The 23110-nt window shown below is 37.9% G+C and overlaps 1 long non-coding RNA gene across 1 annotated transcript in view; it reads left to right on the plus strand.

Moving 5' to 3' along the window:
- LOC111098830 overlaps positions 1-23110 on the plus strand; it is a 114150-nt gene that overhangs the window by 20241 nt on the left and 70799 nt on the right. The window lies entirely within an intron of this gene.

The following is a 23110-nucleotide window of genomic DNA, read 5'->3' on the forward strand; positions in this document are numbered from 1 at the left end:
GGAAGTATGTAGTATATTCTGCTAAAAAGATACCATCATTGGCTGAGAGCATAGCAAATGCTCAATCATGGGAAGAAATACAAATGTATTTTTCCAGTTATCTATTCCTGTTATCTGTCTACTGTGTAACAACCCACACAAATCTTAATGGCCCAGGGAGCCAGTTTCTAATGCTTAAAACCTCTGGGGTCAGAAATTGGACAGAGCAGAGTGTCAGTGGCTTGTCTCTGTTCCTTGCAATCTAGGATCTCTGCTGGAAAGACTAGAAGGCTAGGGCTGATATCAGTAAGACACATATTAGCTTGTACGTGTGGTAGTTGATGCTGGTTGGTGGCTGTACTTCAGCTGGTTGTTGATTGGGCTGTCAGCCAGAACATCTATAGATGGCCTAGGCATCCTCAGAGCAGGAGCTCGGCTCACAAGTGAATATTCTAAGAGGCAGGAAGTGGAAACTGCCAGTTTCTCATGGCCTGGAGCCTGGAGACTGGCCAGTGTCATTTTCACCATATCTATTGGTAGAACAGAGAGAGACACAGCCCAGATTCTAAGATAGGGAAATAGATGTAATTTCTTTATGGCAGGAAAGTCAAAAAATTGTGGGACTGATTGTTTTTGGAATTCTGTAAGCATGAACCATGTACTATAACGAGTTGTTTATCTATTTTCCCCTACATTAGACACAATTAATATCTCTAAATAGTATTATATCTAACCCCCCTGCTTACAAGTAGTGCAAAAGCAAGCATCTTCCTCCTCCCCAACTTGGTATCATATTGACTTTCGCTGTTTTGCGATTTCCTTTTTTTACATAACAGCTTTCAATATCAATATTCAGTTTTAATATAAATTTATCATTCCTTTTCTCTTGCCTATATAGCATTCTATTGTATAGATGTATGGACTTACTTAATCTCCAAGTAGATTTCTATTTATTTTACATTCAAATTGCATTTACCATGTGTCAAGCACTGTTCTAAGCACTTTATAAATAGCCACTCATTGAATTTTTATAATAGCCTGATGACATAGAGACTATTTATCTCTGTTTTACAGATAAGGAAACATATGAACACAGAGGTTAAGTCACTTGCCTAAAGTCAAATAGCAATGAATAGTGGGGCCCAAACTTAACCTGAGTCTGCCCGACTTCAGAATTTACTTTTAATCATCATGCTTTGCTACCTATTGGTAGATATTTTCTTTTCCCTTAGCTAGTATAAGCCCTACTGCCATGGATGACTTTTTAAAAAAAATATTTCTAAAAATTTCCCGCATATATAAATATACATATGTTTAAAAAGGACAACCTTTAATGATATACTTATTCACACATGTGAGCATTTATCTTCGCAGAGGTGGATTTTTCCTGTCAATTTAATGAAGCTGAAGCTTCAGGACCCATCCTCACTCGCATGGCTCTTAAATGCCAAGAGTTGTGGAGTATTTTTGGTGCAAGGGAAATCAGGATGCAAACAGAAAGCATTTCTAAGTGAGCATTTCTGGTAATTATCCTAAAGACAACTTATAAAAAAAGAAAAGACCTGGTTTCCAAGATGCCTATAATTTGTTTTAATTTCTTTTCTCATTATAAATATTCACTTTGGTAACTAATTTTGAATTCACCCTGCTGTATTATTTTTCTTCAAGAGAGCCTCCCAGATTGCATAAGCTTCTGGCTTCACAAAGTCTAGATCTGCCTCTGTTTTTGGGATAAATTTCTATAAGTAAAGTTGCTAAGTCCAAGGACTGCCTCTTTTAAAACTTGATAATAGTAAAGATCGTAATGACTAACGCTTATGTAGAATGTGTGTGTGTGTGTGTGTGTGTGTGTATCAGACACAATTCTAATTATGTATACTAACTAGTTTATTTCTTACAACATACTATGAATAAGTATCACTATTATTTCCATTTTGGGTTGAAGAAACTGAGACACAGCATTGTCATGATTTATAAAGGTACATATTTCCACATTGCCTCCTTGAAGGCTTCACCAATTTTTCTAACAAGTTTAAATGAAAGTGACTGCATATTATTTAATATTTTAATTTTTAAAGAAATATAATGGCTAATGCATTTTTTAAAAGATTTATTTATTTCAGGGAGAAAGAGGATGAGGGCAGGAGGACCAGAGGGAGAGAGGATCTCAGGCAGACTGCACTGTGCATGGAGCCTGGAGCCTGGAGCCAGATGCAGGGGTGGATCCCATGACCCTGAGATCATGACCTGAGCCTGAAACTAAGAGTTGGATGCTCAACTGACAGTTGAGCACTTAATGCATTTTAATTTACATTTTCTGTTATGACAGGCATTCACTGAGTCTATGTTTATTGTGAAGCTATATATTTTTTTTTTCTGTGAATTTTAACTGGTCTGATTCGATCATTCAGAGTCCTGGATGCTTGGAGATGTTGGATACTTATGAGTCCAGATAGATTCCAGTAGTATTAAATAGGCCACTTGGTGAGTTATGCCATGGCTGATGCACAGATTTCAGGGAATGGCTGGCAATGCAGAGAAACTATGTAAAGAGCTATGGCAAATGAAACCACTGGGTTAGGCATTTTCTTTGGTATCATCTACACTTATTCTGCAAGCATAATCCTTAGAACAGGTTGAAAATACTGAGAAGAGCTGTGGAACAATATGGCAGCTGTTTGCAAGTAAACAGCAGTTTTTGTATATTAGGTATTTTTAAGGTCCAAATTCCAAAATGTCTTGTTTGTTTTGAGACATGAGAAGCTAAAGAGAGCCTAATGAGACCAGAGGATAAGAAGAGACCACAGGCCTAGGTCCAGAGTGTTTGGTGTGGAAATTCTCATCATAGCCCAAGTGACCATTAGAAATGTGACCCCTGAAATCGCTGATAGAAAATCCAGAGTCCTTTGCAGAAGGGCATAAGCAACTAGTGGAAACAATTACTTATAGAAGTCATTGGTAAGGACCCTAACAGACCTACCCATCAGTCTGAGGGGATTGAGAAGAGTCCTAACCCACAGTGGGGTAAGAAGTTAGTGTAGCCTCACCATGTGGGCACCATGCAGTCCCCTGCTCTCAGTCAAAGACCAAATCACTCTGTGCCAAATGCAGCACAGAGTGATTAAATTAAATAGTCATAGAATTTCCCTACCAGACACAGGCATTTCCAAGCCTCTGTGCAATTCAGTGCAATTTGTGTAATTATGAAAACACAGAGGTCAAAGCAATGTGAAAAGTAGTGGTCACAGAATTGTAGAAACAGAGGTAGCAGCAGTAGCAATTAAGGCAGATGGGTTTATGTATTACTAATTGGAATTTAGTGATTTCAAAAGAAACCTACAGCCAGGGCAGACCTGGAGATAAGTTGCTTCAAATCTCCTTCACCTTTTATTTTTAACAAAAAAGCTATAATTTATTAATTAAAACGTAAAAGGACAACTATTGCCAAAATCTACATTGTAAAACAAATGAAGTAATGTGATCAGCAAAAGAAGGGTTTCAGCACTCAAAAGTTGATAATACCGAAGATAACTTTCTTTAACACCGAACCTCTATTTTTCTTGTGGTTAGAAGATATCAGAAATTTGGCGTTAAAAGAGAAATGTCATGCATAATCCATTAAGCATCTAGTAAAATTGGGGTTGATGCTCCCATATTATAATTCATTTGTTTATGAACATTTCCATGTGAAAAAAAAAATCATACAAGTAAGGAATTCTTGTAAAAACAGGTGGATTATGTGGACCCTCTAAAATTTCAGTTTTTTATTTCCTGCTTGTGTTGTGGGAGGAGGAGATATAATTGTCTTCTAGGCTCACAAAAGTAGCAGTTGTAAAACTGACCTTTGCAAAGGGCCTGCTTTGCAGATGTGAATATTGCCATGTAACCTAAATTTGATGGGGACATTATGGAGCATTTCATCATCATAACAGGTTCATAGGATTCTGGAAATCTACTAAGAGTGCATTATCGGCTATGTCTGTGGCCTGAAAATTAATATTAGGATTAAAACTATTCGAAGTTTCAATTTTCTGGGCTACCCTATGCTCATTGCTGAAGAAGTAAATAAAATCTGTAAAATGGAAGAAACCCAAATTTAAAATGATCATCCTAAAATTATTACCATTTAAACTATTTCCTAATGTGAGATATTCCAACTCTCCAATACTACTGAAGAATATTAATATTCTCTACTTAATATCTTACTAGTGGCCTCCTAAACTCTTAACTATTTGTGCAAATTATCTTCTGTACTATATTTCCCAAAACTGTTCTGTATTTCTTCAAAAGTAGCTGTTTATTTATCTCTAATATAATTGTGGATTTTATATAATTAAAAGTTATTCTATATCTATTGGGACTTTAAATGATGACTTACTATAATGCGACCCATGAAAACAATCTCCACATTTTATTTATTTTTTATTTCTTGGTTGAATCTATTCCAATATGGTAAGCGGACAATTCTTTCAGCTTTATTAATATGTATGGCCTTCTCTGGGTAGGTTTAGTTTCCTCAAATTTATGGCGGTAGCTGGCATTAGGAATGGAATAAACAGGTCTGCTTAGCTCTGCAGAAAATAAAATAAAGTGTAATTTCATCAACTTTCTCTTTAGTTGTCAGCTCTAAATGCAACTCTCATGTTACAAGGTTAGTGTAAGGCTGACATTAAATCATCATCTAGGGCCATAGCTGAAATACGTTGAATTATGTATTTAAATGTGCTCACACATTATCTCCACATAGAATAAAACAAAGTAATCAGATTTCCATTTTATTTCTCTGCCAGAACCTACAGTATTATTTTGCACTCGCTGGAGGGAATTTGGCAATGTGTTATTCTCCTCAGGCCTGTTTTCGCACGATAGCAATTCGACTGAAGTGCAGTGTAAAAGTATTTATTAAAAGCTATTCCCCTCTGGCACTTGGAAATGAAAGACAATAGGAGTGTGCTGTTTTGCTCTCTGGGAAGGGTTCACATTTTGTGAGTTGATGAAAAAGTTTAGTGTATCACACCCTTAAATAAATATCTATGCTTGCCCCTAGGGAGAAAAGTAGCAAGAGTTTGCAAAAGTTCTTAAAACGCTTTGAAGAACAGTGCCCAGCACCTTGGAGCAAGAATGAAGACAGTTTAGGTGCCCAGTCCTGACCAGCCCTTTCAGATTTGAGCCCTGACTCTCTCTGCCTGAGGGCTCGGTCCATTTCATTGACCCATCATCATTTCCCATGCCTGCCTCTGAGCATCTAAGACACAGTCACGTGTTTTGGACGTGTGTTTAGTCTCTGCCCACTTGGCCTTCGGAATCAGGAATTCATCTTCCTGACAGAATGGAAATACCAAGAATATCTGCTGTGAGTTACGAGCTCATGTACGTCCATGAAGAGTTGCAGTTTACCCCCTGCTAACCGCCGCCCCCTCCACCCCCAGACATTGTGAGTTGTTCAGGCCACCTGCTTGGTCTTTGGCTTATGTTTCTCTGGGTAGTTCTTCCCTGAAGTCTTCACCAAGTCCTTCCCATAGGAAGAATCCACTGAGTTTCCTGTCCCATGACTACTGAAGGTACTCTGGAAATCTGTTCCACTTCGATCAACATGTGCTGTGGTTTTCTGCTGTGGTACTGCCTTTGTTAGCCTGGTCTTTGGTGCCTGCCTGAACCAAGGGTGTATCTGCCCAGCAGATACTGAGATGGTGAACATCAGGTCGAGAGTCATCTTTCGTAGCCAGCCCTATACCTGAGTCAGCAGCTGTCCTAGTCTTCCCTGTCCTCGTTTCTTCCACCTCACAATCAGCCTGCATTCCTTTGGTTCCCAAATGCGTGTTGGTTGAGCCTACTCTATGACAGGCTCAATGAATTCTTGATGAATGATTCATGTCTAGTGATGTGTCCATTTTGCGGTGGTTGAGCGCGCTAGAGAGACTAATGGTTTCAAGATCCGAGTGGAGTAGACAACACACTAGTAACAAGCCATGTAGTATCTTGCTTATTCTCTTGGGTAACTTTTGTGTGAGACTCATTTTTTAAATCTTGTCAGAAATCTGAAGTAGTAATAAAAATATAAATAGTTGGAGCTTGCAATGAGAAAGAAACTTGAACTTTTGAAGTCCTCATGAAGCACAGCATCCACTGGGGTCAGCAAGCAATGAAATTTTCGAGAGGTTGGGTGCATTCTTTGAGCACTAAGGATGTGTTATTTCTGATGAATGACTGCATGAATAACTAGTTATTAAGTTAATTCACATTAGAAGTACCTCATGCATTTAATTGAAGAGGTTAAGCCTGAAGGCATTACTTTTTTTAAAGTAAAAAGAACATATAATAAGATAATGTTAATTCTGAGTGAGTATAGTTACCAATTGCCTCATGCAGCAGCATATTTATAACTCTCGCCATACTTGTTTCTTCTACTTCCTTCTGGATATTTTGACTTCTCTCCTTGAACCCCCTTCAGCCTTCTGATGTTTCATCTAATTTCCAAGTTCTGTTGTTATCATTTTTCCCCCCTTCATTTTCGCTTCTGAGGCTCAGTTCCTGTGTTTTCTTTTGATGTAAAGAATAATAATAGGCTGTTGGTTGAATATTTTTCAGGTTTATTAATATGTATTATGCCTTTTGTTACCTTTTTTTTTTCTGTTGTTCCTTGAAATTTATTTTTGTAGCTGCCTTCTGGCAGGCATAGAGAGAGACAGCATAGTTACCCAGGCTTTAAAATGAGAACAAATGGATGGGAAGAAAACAGCAATAAAAATATTTCTAAATTGGACCATTAAATTTTTTTCACAATTTATTGCTATTACTCCACAGTATCAAGATGATTCACAACCATGTTAAAGTGGAAAAAAAAAAAAGATTTAAAGACAATCATCCTAATTTAGCAGAAATAACATTAAAATAAATGCATCTTTACAGTGAGGGTTGACTCAGAACAGGGAAATATTGTTTGAAGGAGATTGTCAAGGAAGAGAGCATCTTCTGACAACAGGAAGAAATTGAAGGGCAAGTTTGACCCAGAGGAGGGAAATATTGGGAGCTAATATGGCTCATCAATTGATGTAGGACCCTTCAAGTGTGCTTCATGTTTTTGAAAGTAGTTACTATAAAAAATTAGATAATAAATGAAAAGTATGAGGAAGGCATACACCCAGGACAACATTACTGAGAAAATAGTTCTAACCTCAGTGGACAGATACCTGTGCGGGTGAACAAGTGGTAGATGGAGAGAACAGTACTGATCACTAGCTATGCTACTTGGACCTAATGTCTCGCTCTGTTTAAGAAAACAGTGGTGACAACTTGGGTTCAGTCTCATCTGTACTTAAACTAAGTTGTCTCATGTTTTCAGATGAAGAAAGAATGTCTGAGGAATATTGTACAGTTGGCATTTTTTCTCAACATTCCTTGATTCACTCACTCATCCAGTTGTTCAGTCATCTTTTCAGTCCCTATTATGTGCCAAACACTAAAAGAAACGGCTCAAGACTAAGACCTTGACAAAAGAATAGTAAGCCTCAAGGATGTGTTCTAGAATGAATTGGGATTTTCTAAAGGTCAAGTATTGGGTAATGATTCTAGAGAGAAGCTTTTTTTAGAAAACCTAGTCTATTTGATGAAGGAAATAAGATTAGTGTCCTTCATTTAATTATATGCTGCCTTGATGGTGAATTATCTTTATATCCTTCATTTAATCATATGCTGCCTTGATGGTTAATTATCCTTATAATTTTTATATTTAAAATTCTTTACTTTTCTTTACTTAAGCTGTCAACTCCTTAAGAATAGGAATCATGTTTTAAACCTCTCTGTAAATCAAACACTTAGCATACTTTCAGGGACACACTAAAAGGTCAGCAACTGTTTGTTCAATGAACACGTCCAAGTTCAGGAGGCGTTGTTGGTTAGGAAACAAGTTGTGACTTAGTCCTTTTTAGAAGTATAGAAGTTGTCAATTTGCTTTTTACTTACATCCATCAGTGGCATTCTAGGAGGTGTAAATGTATCCTTTACTCCAGAAGGCTTATAACACTGTGTCATAACTGAGGAGTGAGGGCAAAAGCACTACAATTTAAAAAGAAAAAAAAAAAAGATTTTAAGCATTACCTTCATAATCAAATCTGCATCTTGATTTTATGTCTTTAGATCACTGTAGGCAATAGTATAATAAAGTTAAAGGGGATTAGATTGTGGCATTTAAAACTATAAACATACCACATCTCCCTAAAGAATTAAGAGGAATAAAACCCTAAAAGCAAATTGTGTATTTTTAAGGATACAAGTATCTTCTATATTATCTCCAGATTTCACAACTCCTTCCAAGGTATTTTCTCCCAATGTTAATTTATAGGATAGACAATAACATAAATGGCTCTAAAAACAACAAGAGTAAGATTTTTAAGACGATAACAAAATACTCTCATGTTTGCTCCAGTTCAGAGATATTTTTGCTGATAAAAAGGGTGATTTACCATAAGATGATTTTCTGTCTCTATTAATTTATGGGATACGCGATGTGGCTTTTGCAGTTTTGCAGCATTTCATTTATCAGCCAAAGAAGCTAATGAAAGTTTGCCTCAACTCTCCCATATTTAATGGGCAGATTTAAACTTTTCTCATATTAATATAAATTAGATGACTTTTGTCCTTGCCCGAAGTGACAATGTCAGTGTCTGAAGCTTACATCTTTCATGACTGTCAGCTAATTAGAATGCAGGACAGCTGTAAAGTTCTCATCTCTAATCCACCCTTCTGGATTCCATCCACTGTTAGCACTCCTGTCAATCACTGCAGGGCCCCGAGCTACACTTCCCAAAACCTGTGATAAGCATGGTCTCCATGAGTATCAACAGTAGGAGGTAAAAAAAAAAAAAAAAAAAAAAAAAAGTTACCTTTCTACATATCAGAATTTAAAATAAACTTGATAACCATACCACTGTAAAGTCCTCAACCCACTGTCACAGAACAGATACCATCTTTCTTAAAACTGAAAGTTTGTCAGAGATGTACTCTTGCTGTTTCTTGTTTACATACGTGTGCAGTACTAGGAAATGTGTTTTTGGGAGAGAAGTCGTTTTCTGTTGTGACTTCTCCCAAATTCTAGGAATATATTGACCTTATTTCTGGCCCTTCTCACTGGCAGCTAGCCCTCCTCCCCTCTCAGTCCTCCTGGGCAGGGCAGGTGCCACAGATGGGGATTCTCTTTCTTTTTGTTGCACCACCTTTCTCCAGACTTCCTCTGTTGACTTCCCTCTAAACTTTTTGCCCCATATTCTCAGTTTTCCTCACACTTTGATCCTTTACATTGATTTTTTTTTGTTTCCTATTTTCTAATTTAATTCAGGTCGTTAGTGAAGCTCATTTGAGAGGTTTCGATTGGGGATTGCACATTCTTCTACTTCCCAGTGTCTCAGAAGCAGGAGTCAGTATTTTCTAGACAGTTTTTATTCCAAAATATGGACAGAAATCTACCCCTTTGGACAATCTCTCTGTAACACCCTTCAGTAACCACTGGGTCTTCTTCAAATGCATTGAAGAATTTAATACTTGGCTGACAGTATTCCTCTAGACTTAAACTGTCCTCTTCCTGTGTGGCTTAAATCCGTAAAGGGATGACCCATTAAACACTCCAGCTACTCTTCAAACAATGTTCACTGTCACTTGATTCAGCCACTCATGCCCAGAGCTACTCCCTGGGCCCCTGCCATCCTCTACCATGAACCCATTACAGGAAACAGAATCCTTGAATCCCAACAGCCTCATTTTCTTTCTACAGTTGCTGTGCCTGTTCGATACAGCGTTTTGACATCTTTGAGACCTCTAGATTCTCTTTTGCTACTCAAAATGAGTTGCATGGACCATCAGTGTGGCATCGGCCTCACTTGGGAGCTGCTTAAAACGTCCCGGCCCCTCCTCAATCCTAGTCTGCGATTTAACAAGATCCTCAGAGGCTTCATATGCACATATAAATTTGAAAAGGTCTACTCTAATACTTTCAGATTTTCCTAACAGTTTTTTAAAAGATATTTATTATTTATTTATTTATTTGAGAGAGAGAGAGAGAGAGAAAGCCAGCATGAGAAAGGGAAGTGGCAGAGGAAGAGGGAGAAGCAAACTCCTCCCTGAGAGAAGAGCCAATGCGGGGCTCTATCCCAGGACCCTGAGATGATGAGCTGAGGCAAAGTCAGACACTTCACCGAGCCACCCAGGTGCCCCACTAACAGTTTTTACTCAGCTCCTTTTCTACCTAGCTTGCATGTCTAGGTCACACATTGCAGTTTGTTCCTTACCAGCACACTCATCTGTCATTGGACCCATTGACTAGTCTCCTCCTTGGATCAACCAAACCAGCATCCTTTCCTCCTGCTGTGCCTAAGCTGTTCTGAGGGCTGCCAGAGGAAATGACCTAACTGGACTGGGTTTGTGACCTCAACTGGATCCCAAGACTGCTTAGTATTCTGTTCTTGAGCATCATCCTCCCACTCTTTCAAACTGCATAGCTCTTCTCTCCCAATTCCTCTCTTTCTCCCTCCTTCCCTCACTCCCTCTTCCTCTCTTACCCCCACTTTGCTTAAAAAACTCTTATTTCATATTTAGAGTGAATGGGATTCTTCAGCCACAAACAATCCTAACATCTTACCTACGTAATTACAAACACCTATATTCATTCCTGAGGACTCTTTTTTAATATCTAAGGTTTTACCACCATCATACTGATTCCACTTAACCATTTCCCCCTCCCCTTTATGAATAAACTTTTTATTCTGGAATAATTATACATTTACAGAAAAGTTGCAGGATGTGGTGAGATTTCTCATATATCCTATAATGGACTGGATAGTAGCAACAGTATGGCCAAACCATAACCTCAGTAACTGTGAATGGGGCCTTATTTGGAAATGGAGTCTTTGCAGATATAATTCTCATAAGAGGAGATCATGGTTGTAGGTGGGGCCTATATCCAATGACAGGTATCCTTATACGGGACAGAAAAAGAGAAGGGGGAGAGGGAGGAAGCCATGTAAGATTGGAGGGCAGCTACAAACCAAGAAACACTAAAGATTGCTAGAAGTCACCAGAAGTTAGGACAGAGGCATGCAATGGATTCTCCCTCACAGCCTCCAAAAAGAACCAATCCAACTGGCCCTTTGTTTTCAAACTGCTGACTTTTAGATATGTGAGAGAGTAAACTTTAGTTTCTTAAAGTTTTCACTAATCTATTATGGCAGCCCTAGGAAGTGAGTATCATTCCCCATGTGGTTTCTTCTAATGTTCCATCTTGCTTTCCCACATTACATTTGTCAAACCTAAGAAACCGATGCTGATACAATGCTATTAACTAAACCCTAGTCTCAGTTTAGGCTTCTCTAGTTCCTTTTTTTTTTTTTAGATTTATTCTTTTATTTTAGAGAGAGAGAACATGGGCACAGGGAGAGGGTCAGAGGGATGGGGAGAGAGAGAATCTCAAACAGACTTACTGCTGAGCATGGAGCCCAACACTGGGTTCCATCCTAGATCTTGACCCTGAGATCATGATCTGAACCAAAACCAAGAGTCAGTTGCTCAACCCACTGAGCCACTCAGGGGCCCGAGACTTCTCTAGTTTTTACATTAACATCCTATTTCTATTCCATGACTCAATCTAGCATAACACATTACATGGAATTTTCATGTCTCCTTAGTTATCCCTGATAGAGGGATAATTAACATAATCTTTGCTTATTTTTTATTTTTTGACCTTGGCAGTTTTGAGGAGGACTGGTCAATTATTTCCTCGGATGTCTCGCAGTTTGAGTTTGTCTGATGTTTTTCTCCTGATTAAGCCAGAGTCATGGATTTTGGGGAGAAATACCACAGAGATGAAGAACTTTTCTCATCAAATCACATTAGAAAGGTACAGAAGATCAATGCAGCATCACCGGCGATGTTAACATTGATTGCTTGGTTAAGATCGTGCTTGCAGGATTTCTTTGTTGTCAAGTTATTATTTTTCGCTTCCCATCTTCTATTGTTTGGATGTGAGTAATTAATTCCAGCCTACACTCAAGGGAGAAGGACTATGTGTATGTATTATTTGGAATATTTCTGTAAGGAGGATTTGTCTGTTCTCCCTCATTTATTTGTGTAGGCAGTCATTTAGTCCTAGCAGTACAGACTGATGCCCAGGAACGTGTAGCTTTTTATGTTCCATTTCCCATTCCAGATAAAATCTCTTGTCTCTGCTCTGTTTTTCCCTTCCAGCAACAGCATTCTGCCCAACGTCATTCTCTCCTTTCTTTCGTTTATTCGACATTTATTGAAAACCAGATACTACCTGTATCTTAATGATAAGATGGTAAATAATTTATAGTTCATTTGCTCCAGAAGTTAACAGACTGGCAAGTTCTGCTATGTGCCGTTTACCTTACTAGATCCTGAGGATGGAAAGGTATTTGGCACCACCCAGAAAAAGACACTAGTGACTTCTTGAGAGTTCCTCCTTCCGATTTCTTACCTGCATTTACTCTCCAACCCATTTCAGTGGTATACAGATTTTCCTACACTGCATGCCATCTTGCCAGGGAGATTACATTACTTTCATAGTTTCAACTTTTAATCTATGCTGATATTCTTTAAGTATCCATATCTATAGGTCTGGAGTCTCTCCTGAGCTCCAGACTTGTTTATTGTGCTTCTATGTGCAAGAGTCCAAAGACACCTCAGATGACATGATACCCAAATATTTTCTTCCTTTTTCAAGTTCAAACATTATTAATGACAGCGTCACTATTGCCAAAGATAGAAACCTGGGATTCATTCTGAGAAACTCCCTACTATCTTTCTAAGTCCAATTAGGTACCAAGACTGTAGAACCTCTATCCTAAAGACCCCTCAATACACTATACTTTGTTTTCAGTGTCTGCTTCTATACGCCATGTCTACATTCTACAATCTTCCAGAGCTGGCACACTAAAATGTAAGTCAGATCATATTCCCTTCTTATTTAAAGTATTCTCAGCATGTATTGTCTCCAGTATAAGGCCCAGACACACAACACCTGTGACATCTGATCTTTATCTTGTCAACTACATTGTCCAGCATTCCCATGGTTCAGTCACACTGAGCGAGATGCCAGTTAGCTTTCAGGTTCGTGTGACTTTGCACATGTCCTTCCCCTGTTCCTTGGATGACTATCCCCTCATTTTCCATAAACCCCCACTCTTTTCTTTGTGACCACCTTAAATATTTTCTCCTCTATTACTCCTTCCCTGAACTCTGCAGAATTACTCCTCTATGCCTCCTTAGACAATTTTTTACATTATATTTTCATTGTTTATTTATTATACAAATTTCCTTGACCAGACTGAGTTCCAAGAAAATAGCGAGAATGTTTTATTTATCTTTGTATGCTCATTGCCAAGCACACAGAGTAGCCAGTTTTCAGAAGACAGTTGCTCAAAGAATGAAGGGAATACAAACTTGTAAGCATCTTATGTCTTTGCTTGCCAGCCAGATGCTTGTGTCAGGATATCTTCTATTTCGTACAAAAGTGCATTATCTAAATTATCTTACCTTCAAATTTGATTTCCTTTTTTGACAGAGGAGAAAGCTGTGGTCCAAGGCTTGGATTATAGAAAAGGGCCTCTGGCAGTTACTTGTTGAGATATTCATGTTAACTATACCATCACTGAATAGTTTATACTTCATGACATGCAGCTGTACTAACAGGGACAGGCATATTATAAGACCTTGTCATGCCACACTCCATACTCCTTTGCTGGTCAGCCATCCAGTGCTGTCATACTCCTTACCTACTTTTCGACACATTTCTTCTGACATCCTGACTTTCATCTTCACCAGCTCCTTGCCTCTCAAAGCTGGAATTTCCTTAATACACTCTATTCGCGGGAAGGTCATTACTTTCATCTCTAATGTTCGCGTGATACTTTAGAGTTTTAACAACACTTTTCTCTACATTCTCATTTGCTCCAACTTCAGAGGGTTATTACTGTTTCCATTTTTCAAATAAGCAAGCTGAAATTCACAGAACTTACGCTCTCTGTAATATTCCCCAGATAGAACATAGTAGACCTGGGCTTAGAATATTGGTTTGATTTAAAATCCAGTGTACTTATCCACTCAGAAACCAGGACCTGAAGACATCGTTTGAACCCTAGAAAAACAGTATCCAAACTAAAATTACATAGGAATTATTTTTTAGGAGCTAGTTTAAAGTCAAGTTTTCTGTTTGTAGAAGATAGCATTGCAACCAAAATATTCTGATCAGATGTAGACTTTATAAGTTTTGATTTTGTGATTGGTGAATCTTCACGAGGGGGATTTATAAAGCATCTAAATGTATATGTTTCGTGCTTGTTGCAGAAGAGGAAAATACAGAAGCATTGTCACGCATTTCATTGTCTACTCTGTGACAGAAAAAAAATCAACCATGAAATGAAAGTGTTCTTTTTCAATAGAAGTGTCTCTGCATTCATATTTTTCTTCAGTGCTGGTTTTTTGTTTGTTTAAAATCAACTTAAGAAGTTGAATATAAATATAATAGCTCGGGAAATGATGAAAAATATTCATTTTTTTTAACAACTCCTAATCACCACTGAAATTAGAGTTTTCACCCAAGGACGAGCCTCACCTTTTTCTTTCTCAGAGCAACTGACACTATTCCTAGTGGCCCACTTATGTGTCCCTGAACACTTGGAGAGGATATGGGTGAGTGACAGCAAAATGGTAGTAACATGTGTAAGGAGACTCTTTTGATTCCGAAACAGTTTAGCTTACTCACTGTATTTCTTTTCTTTTCTTTTTTTTTTTTTTTTTCTCACTGAATTTCTTAACTCCATTCATTACAGAAAGGGTGCTGAATCAATACAATGGTAGCCTGGTAGATGATCCCTGGGTTTGGGCCACAAATTGTCCTCAGTATGGAGTCTATGTGGCTTGATTTAATCTAAGTAATTTAGAAGTGATCTAGCCTATTTGAATTTTCTTGCTTTATTTGTTTTCAGAGGGAGGGATATTAACGTTCTAATCCTCAGAAATATTTTTGTCTGAAAAATGTTTTACCCTCTGAAATAGGGAATAAACATGGGGTCTTTTTTTGGACTTTAAGTCAATTCTGGTATTTTCATGGGCTTACATTGACTCTAAGAATGTCCTTACATGACGCTAGAAGGTCCCAGTTTTGAGTGACTGCCTTTCTCCATGACCTCTCATGTGTAAGTGGTCTTTGTGCTTTGGCCACCTGAGCAGCCTTCTCTGAAAGCCGACCAAAACATGGTTTTTTGGTATAGATGGTGTTATTAATTGTCATTTTTTTCACATTTCACTGCAAAGTGAGTTCATTTATTTTATAGAACAGAAGTCATCATTGACAGAGCCCATATACTAAAATCTTAGTATATGATTTTATACTCTAAAAATGGGCATTTATAATAGAACGCTAAAAAAGTAGAAGTCCCAAGTATCATTTTAAAATGTTGCCCATATATGCTGATTTTTTAAGAATAAGTCAAAACAGTATTTTCAACAAAACTAGTTTTTCAGTCTTCAATATTCTAAAATGTCATCACTGAAACAAAAAAATGATTTAAATACAAATTTAAACAAGTAAACTGAATAAAGACTACTAGAAACATGATGTGGTATAGTAGAAGGCCCAGAAGTTTTTGAATCAAATTTATGTGGTTTCAGATAGCAACATTATCACTTCCTGGTTCTGTTTCCTTCAAGAAATTAAATTTATTTGAATAGAATTTCAAAAAATGGAGATAATGATGCGTATTAGCAGAGTTGTTGTGAGGTTAAGAATAATATATGTAAAATGCATGACATATCTAGGGACTCAATGTATGTTGTTGTTGCTCTTAATATTATTATCATTATTATTATTATTATTATTAATTATTGTTATTACAATGACTTTAAATATCCTCATTTCAGGTTTTTGTCTTGTAACTGAAATTGCGTTAAGTCACCCTGTTATATATATATCAAGTGGCTTCATAAACCTTTGCCCATAAATATATTTATGGTACAAAGAATAGAAACACATTACTAGAATGAAGATTTATAAGGGCATATGAGCATACGAAAGTGTTATAAGTTAAGCTTGTACTATAGCATTTCCCAGTACCAACATCACAACAGGAATATACTTAGCAGAGGTTAAGAAGATGGCAAAATCTGATTAACTACACACATTTTCAAGAGATGTTTCAGTCTTTGTCACAAGTGAATTTTTATAGAGAAACAATCTATTTCCATAGGTAGGTCCCCAGGCAGGTGTGGGCTTCCCCATAGGATACCTTGCGGAAAACATTATATTTGAATGAACGTGTTAGCAGATAAAGCTCAATTCATAGGTAATTCAGACTTCGTATAGTCAAGGGGATGCAGAAAGAAAGCAAGAAGCAGAATGGTGGTTGTTCACTGATGATGTTGGTCAGGAAGCATACTTGGTGTGCTGACTTATACTTGTTCAGGACCGGATACTCCATTCCAGAAACAACTTGACCTTTACTGAGGGAAAGGGCACCATTTTACTTGTGTGAATACAGCTTGAGATAGTTTGCACCCACTAGCATTTTTTTCTCACAAGGTACTTAAAGATATACTGCTATTGTTCAAACTTCATTTGAGAGACGTATAAGCGACTAACGTATTTAACAACAAATTTAACAATCTTCCTTATCCACTCCTTTCATCTACCTCCTAAGAAATGCACAAGGGCTTTCTGATTCCCCATATTCTTCCCTGTCTTTCTGGTCTCTCCTCACATTACTCTCAGCGTAACTTCTCAGCCTCATACCTGATTTTGCTGATGTAAAATTTAATATTTTAAGGAACATTCTATTACACTTCCATTTGTTTTGGTTTATGACTCTACTTGTGTGCTTAGATTGTTAGACGACATAAACCATGTTATTTTGTACCTTCAAAATATATCCAGAATCCATCTGCTCTTCACCCCCTCATTCTATCATCCTAGTCCAAGCCACCATCATCTCTCACCTGAATTATTGCAATTACACCAAATAGTCTCCTTTTTATTATACTTTCCCCGTAACTGTCATTGTCTACACAGCAGCGAGTATGAGCCTTCTAAAAGATAAGTACAATCCTGTTACTCCTTTGCTCAGAACCCTTCAATAGTCTTTCATTTCAGCCTGGGAGATGCAAAAGTCCATATGATGGGTGACAATGCCCTTTATCTTTTTTTTTTTTTTTAAGATTTTATTTATTTATTCATGAGAGAGACACAGAGAGAGAGAGAGGCAGAGACGCGGGCATGGGGAGAAGCAGTCTCCTTGCAGGGAACCCGATTTGGGACTCGATCCTGGGTCTCCAGGATCACACCCTGGGCCGAAGGCAGTGCTAAACCGCTGAGCCACCCAGGCTGCCCACAATGCCCTTTATCAACCAGTTTCTCTCTGACATCATTTACTACTCCATCTGTTCTTTTCACTCCAGCCACACGGATCTTTTTTCTCTTAACCAAATGTGACAGTCACTGTCCTGTCTCAAAGTCTTTGCATTGCTACCCAATCTGCTGAGGTAACTGCAGGACTCATTTCATCACGTCTCTTGGGTGTCTGTGCAAATATCAGTGGGGTCTTCCCAGACGACTCTAAGCAAAAATACAGTATTCATTACATTTCCTGAGCCAAATCCTTGCTTTATTTTATATCACCGAATTTATCACCAAATGATATCCTATATATTTCCCCCCCTTTTTTAAATGGTGTCCATTCTCCCCATAGAATACAGCCTCCATGGGAACAAGATTATTTGTATGCTTTGTTCACTGCTATATCTATAGCACTTTGCACATAGAGACAGTCAATGGATATTTATTAAGTAGGTGGATCAATATATAAATGTCTTTCATGTTAATGCTCCATGTATGTGAGTGTTAAGTTATCTGCATTAGGTGAGATAGTGATGGTCAATGAGGGAGAATGAGGCATATTCTTCAAATTAGTAGTGACAATGGGAATCAAATTTTCCCCTAAGTATGGACACATTTTGATCTTGTATGTTTGTATGAAACATTTAAGATATAATAATGTCTTACATATTTTGAGGTTTAAATAAATTCTAAGGATAAGCTTTTTCAACCAAACAACTAGTTGCCAAAATAAATGCAGAATCACAAGACTCTAAACTATTCCTCTATTTCTGGTTATTTAGGTCAACGAAAAGTGCATCTCGGGCTCAGTGGTTGAGCATCTGCCTTTGGGTCAGGGCATGATCCTGGAGACCCGGGATGGAGTCCCACATCAGGCTTCACGCCAGGAGCCTGCTTCTCCCTCTGCCTGTGTCTCTGTCTCTCTCTTTCCATCTCCCTCCCTCCTTCCCTCCCTCTCTCTCTCTCTCTCTGTGTGTGTGTGTGTGTGTCTCTCTCTCATGAATAAGTAAATAAAATCTTAAAAAAAAATAAAAGAGCATCTCAATAACAAATATGTTTTAGAAATTATGACAGGATAGAAATCAGTTTAGTGATGTATGATTCAACTATTTTTCTAGCTCCTAATGAGAATAAAATATGGACTTTTAGAGGTCGTTCCAGTCCTAAGTGAGAGGGATTACATAGGGAAGTCATCCTTGGTCCTATGAGGTCCCTGAGTGTCAAGAACATATCTGGGTTGGGTGGAGATGATGATGATGATGATGGTGATGGTGATAAAAATAACAAGAGCTAATAGTTGATGCTTACTGAAGCTCACCGTGCACAGGCACTGTTCTAAGTGTTTGCTTGAACGAATGTACTTAATCTTTACAACACTCTTGTAAAGTAGGCATTGTTATTCCCATTTTACAGATGAGGAAACTCAAGTGTGAATAGGTTGAATAAATAGACAAAGTCACACAAAAATCATAAATGGCAGAGATAGAATTTGAATGCTTGGCCCCGTCTCTCTTAATCTTCCTGTTAACTTGCCAAGCTCCTGCCTGGAGCATAAGTAGAACTCCAGAAAGTGTGTGTGCATGCTCCTATGTATGTGTGTCTGTGCAAGGGTGAGTACAGGCACACTTATTTGTGTGTGTGTACATATGTGAATTGGTAGTGATGACAAGACCATTAATATTTAAAGTGAAATGATAGATCTCTGAAGAGAGCAAAGGTAAGGAAATAAATACTATTGTTGAGCTTTATACGTGTCACTTCACTTAATCAGCATAGCAGCCTTTATGAGGGAACATTTTTGCTTTTTTTTTTTTTAATAGATGAGTTATCAGAGGATCAGAGAAGCAAAAGCCCCACCCATGGGAAAAGCCCTGTCTAGACAGTGGCAATGAGATTGGGAGGAAAATCTCACCTTGTTCCTCAAGAGTAAAGCCCACACCTCCCCTGGAGGCATAAGGAAGACCCTGTGGCCTCCTTGCCAAGATCCTCTGACCTTTCATCTTTTCTTGTCTGGGAGGGGACACCAGTCAAGAGAAGACACTGGGTCAGTGTAAGACTATGTAGTCTGGGGCTAACATTGCCAAATATTTCCAAGACATACGTGAAAAATTATTTATTTCAAATTCAAATTTACCTGGGTGTTCTGTTTTCATTTCTTGTTTATTTATTTGTTTGTTTTGTTCAATCTCACGATGCTACTTGTGGCTTGTCTACCTCTGTCAGGAGTGCTAAACAGATCACAAGAGCAGACAAAGACATTACCTTAGACTTTGTGAATCCCCATGTGAATTCATCAGCTGCTCATTTATTCACACCTCATTGGTAGAAACAGTGGCTACCCATCAGAGCCAACATACTAAGTTTGTGAATGTTCACTCCTAGAGCTTACTGTATCTAGAATACAGAGGTCCTCAAATTTCAGTGTACATGAAGATTACCTGGGAAACTTGTTTTAAAAAATGCTGATTCTTGGCTCTAACCCCAAAGTTTATGATTCTTAAAGTAGAACCCTGAAATCTGTGTTTTTAATGAAAAGTCAATGAAAACCACCTATGGGTGGTCGGTTCCTGGAACATTCTTTGATAAGTTCCAGTCTGGTGATTGGAAGAGACTTTATCCAGATATTATAAAAGTCAATATGAAATATTTCTCATTGAGACTTTAGATCCTGGGACATTGTGTGCTTTGAATTCCTCTAAGGTGTTAATGCAGATTATAGACTATTATTGTATTATAAGTATTACTCTTTTTTTTTTTTCTGACAAATGATAGCTAAGTGTGTTGGCAAGTGAGAATTTGCTGCAAGCATACTGTGCTCCCCAGAAGAGAAATTTTCTCCATATTTCTGATTGGAGCCTTGAGTCAAGTGAAGTGTCACATTCTTACCAAGTAGCTTAGACTCTTGAGCCATAGTCGGTTCTGCACCAGAGTTATTTATGAAAGCCTTGTTTCTGGCAGGAAAAGGTTCACTGGGTTTCATTGGGTTAAAAGCAAGGACTTGTACCTACAATTTTCAAACCGATTCTATATTTCAACATAATGTTTGTTATACTGATATGGTATGTGGAGGCATTTGTGTATTCGTTGTTGAACACCCAGACTGCTGAATCCTTTGCAAAGTCAAGTCAAAGCAGTGAGCATTCTGGGAGAGATGCCAACAACAAATGGTAGTAATCCAGCCTTGTTGTTATAAAAGCATGAATCAAAAGCTCAGCATCTTGCTGAGACAGCGATCGTCTTAACCTTGTTATACTCCTGAGATGGTAATATGAGGTCTTATCAATATGGTTGATATGGCTCTCAAAGGAAAGCTGAGGGTTGAAACTGGCTAAAATTTATCATGGAGAATATTGCCTTGTGGGATGTCCAGCTGTAGAATTGTGACTAACTATTAAATCCTCTGTGAAGTTGAGAAATATATGGTGCACTGCCTGCAGGATAAGAGAAGGGGAAAGAAGTAGAATCAAAAGTGAAATAAAACTGGTCAAATGAGATGAAAATCTGATATCTTAATTTTTAGCCATAGGCATCAGTTTTTGAGATGACCCCTTGGGAGGCTTCTGATTGACTGGGGATAATGCCATGCCAAGGAAGATTAAAGGCTCCCTGGGTGGTCTTAGTTTAAATGGTGAAATCTTTTTGAAGAAGTTTTGTTTTTATTATCAAATCTAAGCTGTGTTCAAGTTATAAGTGACCCAGACAATTAATTGCATTTGAGTATACAGAACAAGACTGCTGTGATTTACAGTGTCTCTGTCTCTTTCTTTATTTTGAGCTATATATCTAGCAACTTTCTTAGAAAGGAGTCAAACCAAGATTTATACCAAGAAGACGAGCTTTTCTTCGGAGTTATCATTAATATTCACTTTCAACCTCATACCCTCCAGGATGAAGGTCAATATGCAGAGTGTTCAGAAGCCTCTGGCTTTGAAGTAAGAAAGACCTGGGTGTGAATTACAACTTTGTCATTTCCAAGTTGTGAGACCTTGGGCAAATTACTTAACCTCTCTGTGCTTTAGTTTTATTAGCTATAAAATGCAGTTATGTTAGTACTGGTCTCATAAAGTCTTTGTGAGAATGAAATGACATATCATATGCAAAATGCTTTCTACAGCACCTGGTGCACGGTATGTGGTATAGATATTAACATTTGAGACTTTGAGACCCATCCCTCCTCCCTAAAAAAAAAAAAAAAAAAAAAAAAATTGCACTTCTCTTTCCCACCCAGGTTCTGAATATTTTGAAAATTTTAGAAAAAATAAAGACCCCGAGAAACACCTCCTTATTAATGATAGAGAAAGGTTGGAGAATACAGTTTAGTTTGACAGACACATTGGCTTGCTAAGTGTATGTAATGTCCCACATTTGGCAGACTCACCTTACTTGTACCACCTGAGCCAGCCTGCCAGCCTGCCCGTGGAAAAAGGAAGAAGTGAGGAACATGCTCATCCTTATAAGGAGCTTTTTTCCCAAGCAGAACTTGGCTGAGCATGCACAGATATTCTTTCCAAATTCACCAGAGCCATGATTCTATATTATCAGTATCTAAGTGAACAAAGGGTCAGGAGAGAGAAGGGAGGTGTTAGATAAGAGTCTTCCTCACAGAAATGAAGACCAGGAGATGTTCTCATCTAACAAAGTGTTAAAATTGTCAATAATTTATTTCTACTATGCTTTATTTCATTATTTAATTTGGTATGAGCTTCTACCTTTATCTCTTCAAATCATACTCTGGCTATTGCTGCTGTGACAAATTACCACACACTTAGTGGCCACAACAATACAAATTTATTCTTCTACAGTTCGGGAAGTCAGAAGTCTATAATCAGTCTTGATGAGCTAAAGTCAAGATAAGGTTAATTCCTTCTGAAGGCTGTGAGGGAAGAATCATTTCTTTGCCTCTTTCGGCTTGTAGAGGCCACCTGCTTGTGATTCTTTCTGTGCATCATTCCAACTGTTTGCTTCCTTCATAGATCTCCTACTACTGTCTCTGACCATCTTGTCTCCCCTTTAGAAGGACTGTTGGGACTATGCCTCCACATACAATCTAGGAAAATCTCCCATCTCAAGATTCTTAATCATATCTGCAAGATCCATGTTACCGTGTAAGGTAACAAAGTCACAGATTTAAGGGATTAGGTTGTGGATGTCTTTGGGTAGCCATTATTTAGCTGACCAAATGACATTTTGATTGTCTGAGTCTGTCTTGTACCTATTTTCCTTATTTTGTATAGCATTTAAAAAAAAATTTCCTGAATTGGGTTGTAAATTCCTAAGAATAGATATCAAATCGTCTGGGTTTTTATATTTATTCTGCTTTATTATCTCACATGTTAAAAGCCAACTAATGCTCTTAATAAGTACTCAGTAAAGCTATTGAATCATAAAACTTGAAAAATCAGTGTTGAGAATGAGGCCTGTGCCTGGTTTACTTATGTTCAGGGGAAACGAAATCTCAGTTTTGACTTTGGATTCAACAAATATTCAGACCATATAAGAAACAATATACTTTGGAGTGAAGAATTAGAATGTGACTTGTTTCCCAGAATTCTCACTGTTGGACTGTAGAGAGGCTTTGGGACAGTCAATTAAGTGTTAAGATTTACCAGAGATCTAAGGGATTATCTCTGCCACACTCTCCTTCCTTCAGATAAAGAAGAGAAATGCTGCAATTTTTGTGAATGGATGTGAAAACTTATGCTGCACAATTTAACCTGCTCTCGCCATTAAACTTTG

Source organism: Canis lupus, chromosome 14, assembly GCF_011100685.1.
Source record: "Canis lupus familiaris isolate Mischka breed German Shepherd chromosome 14, alternate assembly UU_Cfam_GSD_1.0, whole genome shotgun sequence".
Classification (NCBI taxonomy): domain Eukaryota; kingdom Metazoa; phylum Chordata; class Mammalia; order Carnivora; family Canidae; genus Canis; species Canis lupus.